We start from the raw sequence: 6723 nt of genomic DNA on the forward strand, positions 1-6723 counted from the left end.
AAGCTGGAGCGCATCGCCCGGCTGGAGGAGAAGGTGAAGGCGCTGAAGGGGCAGAACGCCGAGCTGGCCGCCACCGCCAACCTGCTGCGCGCACAGGTCACTCAGCTGCAAGGCCGCGTCCGCAGCCACCTCTCCTCTGGCTGCCACATCAACGCCGCCGCTCCCTCCGGGCCGCCGCCCCGCGAGCCGCCCCCGGAGGCCGCCGCCGCCACCGCGCCCGAGGCAGGCGCCTGCTGAGGAGTGGCCGGGGGAGCGGGAGAGAGGGAGCGGGGCCGCCGCGCCCGTTGATTTCCGCGGCCACTGTGCGAGCCGGGGCTGCGCGCCGGGCGGAGTGCGCGAGGCCTGTGGAGGTGTCGGAGGTTAAGGTAACTCCTGTTTACAGAAAGACTGAACTTTACTTTCACGTGGGGATAAAAAATAATAATATATATATATATCTATATATATATGTTTCCTAATGCGCCATACCGGAGTGTATAGCAATCGATAAGCTTCTCAGAGTTTGAAGAAAAAGGAAAAGAGGAAAAAAAAAAAAGAAAAAAAAAAGGCCAGAATTGTGCCCTCTGGAAAAGATGTGCGTGTATATAGGTATATTTAAAGCATAATATGGCTCTGTATATTTTCTTGGCATTGATAAAGATTTTTTTTAACTACTGTCTTTCTCTAGAGCTTTAATTTGCCATTGAGAGCTCAGTCATCCAGGTGGGTGCTCGCGCACTGAGAGTGAACCTGAAGGAGAGCGGTGTTAAGTCCGGAGCAGGACAGGACGTGTTGCTGGTTCAGCTGTAGGAAAGGACATTTCTCAGCTGTTAGCTCTGTATTTCTTGTGCCAGTGCAAATCTGGGGCATTGATAGTTATTTATTGAAACTTGAACACTTTTGGATGTTGCCTAGACCTTATTTTTATAGATAACGTATTAGTAGTGATAGCAGTTCCTTGGCAAGAAGAGCTTTACTCCTTTTCTTTCACTGTGTACATTCCAGTAGAGTTTGCTCTTTACATAGTATAGCAACAATTAAGTGCTATACAGAAAAGGGCTCAGTTTTGGGGCGGATTCGCTATAAAATGGCAATTCTGTTGTATGCTGTTTGAATAAATTGCAGAACTACTACGGAGACATAGATTTATTTTTCAGTAAAGATCTGTATACATTTCCTCTTGGTCTACTTTGCTCTGAAGAACCTTTTTGCAATATTCCGGAGATGGAAAGAGTCAGTGCTGGAATGTGGAACACGCTTCTGGTTGGGAAGAACTGAGGCAGTTTATTTATTTGTCAAGATTTCACTAGCTGAAGGGAACAGCACAGGGACTTTTTCCTCTGATTGCTTCGACATAATCCTCAACAAGTTTTGGAAAGCTGTAGATCCCCTGCTCGGTGCTTCTGCTTGCCTCGCTTCTGTGCACTTGTGTGCTTTGAGCATCCCCGCGCAGCCCTGGAGCCATCTGTCGGAGTGTGGAGGCCACCATTAAGAGCAGAGCTCCTGAGCAGGTCCTTCTGTGGAGCAGAGCCCACACCTCTCCAGTATCACATCGCTGGGGCCTGGATGTGGAGCTCAACAAGGGCATCCTGTGGTGGGGACCACGGGCATCCCATGGTGCAGCCATCTTTCTGGTCTGCTCAGCCTCACCAGCAGCTGCTGAACACCTGTGTTACCTCTCCTGGAGCCTGCGCTTTGAAATTCAAGAAGAGGGCCTGGGATGGACTTGCGTTTCTTTCGCTCTTAGTGCTCTTAGTGCTGTCTCTTCCCAAAGTTCAGCACGTTTGGTGCGTGGTCACAGCATAGGCGTAAGGTGATATGCCAGTGCATCAGAATTGGGGTGTTGCAAGCCAGGATGCTCTAAGGGTATTTCTTTTCCCAGTGCATATGCAAATTGGGTAGAAGCCATATCAATAATTTTGTAACTGTTAAATCACATCATCAGAGCCCGTTCTGGGGTTTTAAGTGCTTGAGTGTAATGGTATCTTTTGCTGGTTTTAGGGTAGCTTTGGGAATACCAATGAATAGATTCTCTAACAAAACAATTCTCATCTTTACATGGGTTTGAAGACTTCCTTACAGGTGTTCTGAGCTGGGTAGCTACAGTCTGTAGCAGCACCTGCTGCATGATAGCAAGGCAAAAGGCAGTTTTCACTATGTAGCAGGTATCACCCATCTGCAAAGTTGCTGCAAGACTGAGAAGTTGATAGAAGCTGTTTTTTCCCCACCCTTCTGTGCTTTCCCCAGTGAGAGAGGTCATGCTCTGGGGAAATCCACTGACGTGAGGTACTCGCCTTCGCTGCACGTGTACCAAGTGTACTTCTTGTTAAAGAGCCTTGGAAAAATATGCAGAAGTTATGTGTGTGGGCAGCTCTGTTTCAGTTCTTAGATCGGCAGATGAGCGCGGGCCTGGGTGGGCAGGGCAGATGAAGGCTGTGCAGTGCTCAGTGCCTGTTCCTCACCCTTTGGTAGTGCTCCAGCCAGAACATATTGGCAATGCTCAGGAAGTGGGTGCATCCTCAGACACAGGCAATCCCTGTTATCCCTACTGATTGTAACTAGCCAGTCCTTAAGCCAGCAAACACTCTGTGTTATCCCTTTACCCTTCTGGCCTTCATCACAATGTGTTGCCTCTCAGAGAGCTCATACATGCACTCCCTGAGCAGCCTGCCCCATGCTCTGGCTCCCAAGTGAGGTTGGGTTTTGTTGGTGTTGCAAGAGGGTGCTGCTCCGCAACAGTATGAGAATGGATGACCTAAGCACTTCGTGGTCTGAAACACATGGCAAGGCTTAGGTGTGCTGCTGGGTTTGCTTCAGGTGCTGGTTTCTTCCATTGCTGTCTTCTAAAGTGGATCACTACTCTGTTTTCCCTATGGTGTCCCTGTATCTTCAGTTATGGGTTCTGTAGTTTATTCTTATAGTTAGTAAGTCAATTAATTGCTGTTTTTTCCCTCTCTTATCAGTTAGCTTTTGTTTTGATCATTTGCATGAATGTTGGTCACTGTGTGATGCTCAAAGAGTGATACCAGGTCCACTTACACAGCTTTGATCTGTGTGGTTCGGTTTCAGTAGCTGCGAATACGTAGGGTGCTGAAGTGTCACTGTAAAAAAACAATTCATTTCAAGTTCTCTGGAGCCTCAGTGCTTTTTTCTCCATCCTTCAAAGCTGTGCCATGTTTTGTCACGCTTAAGCGTGCTGTTGCTGGTCTCTGCAAAGATTCCCATAGTGCTCTCAAGCCCTTCTGCCTTGGTTTCACATTCCAGATACAAACCCATGACAAATGGACAATGCTTGTTTCCTTGCCCCAGGTGTAGTCTCTGCTCTGGAGGTGGTACAGTCCCTTCCTTTATCTGTTTTGATTACAAGAAATGGTTGTGCTCCTCAGCGCCTCAGGCAGTGACATCTGGGTGTCTCTGGCTGTCCAGGCAGTCGGTGTGGGTGGGAAGTGTTCTTGCAGCTTCCAGCATGTCTCAGGGCAGCCCATTTGGCCTGCCTGAGGAACAGATTCCCAGACACAAATGCTCTTTGCACTCTAAGGACTGTAGGTCTGTAGTAGTGGTGCATCTCCATTAGTGAAAGGGCTGATTTTGCTGGTTGATTTCTTGTGAACAGCAGTAGGTAGTCTTGCAAGAGATCAGTACCTCAAGGGATTTGGACTCCTGGCTGCATATCGTAAATCACTGTTGAATATTGTGCACTCTTGAAAAAAAAGTGTGTCCATCTAAGCCTTTTCCGTCACCTTGGTTTGTGTTTATGTCATTACTGGCTCAGGAATCATGAGCAGCTCATGAGTTATTTTCTTTTGGTTATCTTGCTAAATGTGTCCATCTCACTTCTGAGAAAGCAGCGGTCTCCCTAGGTTAAGCCCCTGGGCAGTCTGCAGGATGCAGCTGTTAAAGGTAGAAATGTTATTTGGCATCTAATTTCTAATCAGGTATTGTTCAGTGCTGTTTGACGTGTGAAGGCGTAGTATATTTGAATTGTTTGTTGTGCTGAAAATAGGGACCTGGCTGCTACACTGTGAATCTTAACTATTTGAGTCCAGCAGCTTCTTGGAGAAACTTTCCCTATATCCAAAACTAATACGTGAGAAAAAATTAATATGCTTGTAACATGTCATCCTGCAATATGTTTTATGCAGCCTTCTGGATTCTGAGCTGAAGAAGTTACATTTTTTTGTGTGTGTGCAACTATAACTGCAGCTGAATGATTTTGCCTCTTCCTTACCTGATTCTCTAACTTTCTGTATTTAGCAGTGAGAAAAATTGGAATATGACATTTCTGTGTACATATTTGACTGGCACAAAACTGCTTCAGTTTTCCCAGTATTTTATTTGCTGTTTTGCTGTAACCATGGGAGACCACTGGGATGGTTCTGAGGGAGCCACTTTTTGGACATTTTATGTGGTTAGTGTTGTGTGCAGTGACTGTGAGTATTCTAGCACAGGTAACAGGTAACACTCATCACTTTCATGCTTCTGTGAGTATTTTGGAAGGCCTGCATCAGCAGAAAAGGCCTTGAACAGAAAGATTTCACTGTACATAATAATCCTGCAAATGGTGACTGACGTCTTGGAATCCGCAGTCACTTGCTGTGATGCTGTATCAGGATTCTACACACTACCTGGTGTGGAAAAGGCAGAACCTCACCTTTCTTATGAACTATTTAGTCATGTCACAAATAAGTGAAACTGTACTGAGAAGTTGTTGAGGGATTACATCTGAATGTATTAAGACTTAGGCCGTTATGGTTCATCATGGTAGATGAAAGTTTTTATTAGTTCTCAATTACTCCTGTCCTCTGGTGTCAGAGGTCTCTCTCTCCACGCTGCTTAGAAAATGGCTTGCAGCTATTTGTGCTGTGAAATTTCTCTCTTCATAGTGACTGACAGTGGCTCTGAGGGGGGACAGGGGTGGCTTCTGCTTGGAGAGGCCGTGGGGCCATGTGTGACAAACTAAGGATTTGTTCTGTGAAGGGAAGATTACTATAAATAATTATCCTAGGGGTGTGGCTCTAGATCATTACCTGCCTGTCATTTGCTTTTGTGTCTGCCATCGACAGGTCTGCATCCATAGCACAGCTAGTTGCGAGTTCAGTTCTGCTCTGGGTTCTGTACTGGTAACAAACATCGTCTGCAATAGATTAATAAACCTAAGTGCTGATTTTTGTGGAGAAATTATGATTTCTGTAGGAATGCTTTGGAACACTGGTTGACTACAAAGCCCTGCTGAAACCTAATAGATGTGCTAGCACACTACTGGATTCCGGTATCTAGCACGCTTCTGAGAAGACTTACTTCTGCTGCTGCTTACTGATTAAAACCTAGGTCAGAGTAGAATTGTAAGCCACTGAAGTGAGGTCTGTAGAGTCTTGCTGTATCCACAACAGACCTCCTATCCCATCACAGAAAATATCGTGGATTGCAGTCTTTATTTATTTTTTGTTTATCAATTGAGCAGTTTGAAAATCTTTCTACTAAGTACCTTAAAGTGTCTTTGTCAACTGCAGAAGGGTGTGCTCCCCAATTTCTGCTGGGGACTAGGTGGAGAAAGGTGAAACTATTAAAAGTCAGACTTTTCATTGCATCCTCGTTCTTAGGCTGTGGTCTGTCATTCAAAAAACCCCAATCAGGAGCTTGAAAATTGCAGAACTGTTTGGTACCATTTTCCTGTCCTCTCCTGAAGACTTCTTGCTATCAGGAAAGCACGACCCTCCTGTCTGACACAAAGGTTGGCTTTTAAGAATGGACAGCCCTCAAAAAAAGCTTGTGAGGATAGTCTTGTGGCTCACACAGGGCTTTTTTTAGAGATCATGCTGAGCTTCAGAGCTATTTTTTCCCTCCTCTGTATAATAAACCTTCAGATTTTCTTATGATGCATGGTGGCATAAAGTTAATAGACAGCTCAGAAGAGCCTGCTTAGGATATCCTCCCTTTCTTTCCTGAAAACTTCAAATGACACCAACAGAAAACTTGCCTCTCCTAACAAACAGAACCAGGAGCAGAACTTTTGCTTTTTTTTCTTTCCTTTGCTAGCTTGTTACCAGATCAGACCGTTTTTTGCTTGTTACTAAAATGGTATGGCAACTTCACAGCACAAGCTGGTATATCTGTGGTGTGTTTGTGGTATATGGTGTTGTATCATGCTTCCAACAGCCCAACAGCATGCATTGTCCTTTTTTTATTCCTTTCTCCATGGGAATAGTTAGATATTGATAAGTGAAAAAAAACTACAGTTAAAAATAAAAAAAAAAATAAAAAAAATGCAAGAAATCCAAGGAAAGAATATAGTTATCTGCAAGAGATTATTTAATGGTAATATTTATTGTGCAGTAAAGTAGGGAGAATTAGGGTTGCTCTCTGAAATGCTTTTATTCTGCTTTACTATTACTGCTTAAATGTCTTCTAAACTTGTCCTCTTTGGAAGCGGTGTCCCTCCCTGTTTTGCCTGACGAGCAGCAATTTCACACTTACCCCTATTTATTTAAAGCCATGGTAACCACCATACTGAAATGTCATCAACTACAGTCCAGATCTGAACACTGGCTGATGATGCAAAGGTCTGCTCTCTAATAAAAAGAGGCTCATGAAGGGCGAGTTCCAAAAGGCAGTTACGCCCTGGCTTCAAGCATTTGCTCTAATTTCAAGGCTTTCCCATGTGGTGTTGCTCAATATGTGGCAAAACAAGTTCTTGCGAGTCCCCTGAGCATTCCTCCCTATGTAACAGATTAGATATTCACACTT

The 6723-nt window shown here is 44.9% G+C and overlaps 1 long non-coding RNA gene across 1 annotated transcript in view; it reads left to right on the forward strand.

The window, feature by feature from the left end:
* The first annotated feature begins 275 nt into the window (after positions 1-275).
* The window catches only part of LOC122166954, a 19116-nt gene continuing 12668 nt past the window's right edge, over positions 276-6723 (forward strand). Inside the window, exon 1 of the long non-coding RNA XR_006170914.1 lies at positions 276-365. This is a non-coding gene — a long non-coding RNA (uncharacterized LOC122166954). The remainder of the gene's footprint in view (positions 366-6723) is intronic.

This window comes from Centrocercus urophasianus, unplaced genomic scaffold, assembly GCF_019232065.1.
Source record: "Centrocercus urophasianus isolate 14NV4802_14NV808 unplaced genomic scaffold, USGS_Curo_1.0 seq_347, whole genome shotgun sequence".
Taxonomy (NCBI): Eukaryota; Metazoa; Chordata; class Aves; order Galliformes; family Phasianidae; genus Centrocercus; species Centrocercus urophasianus.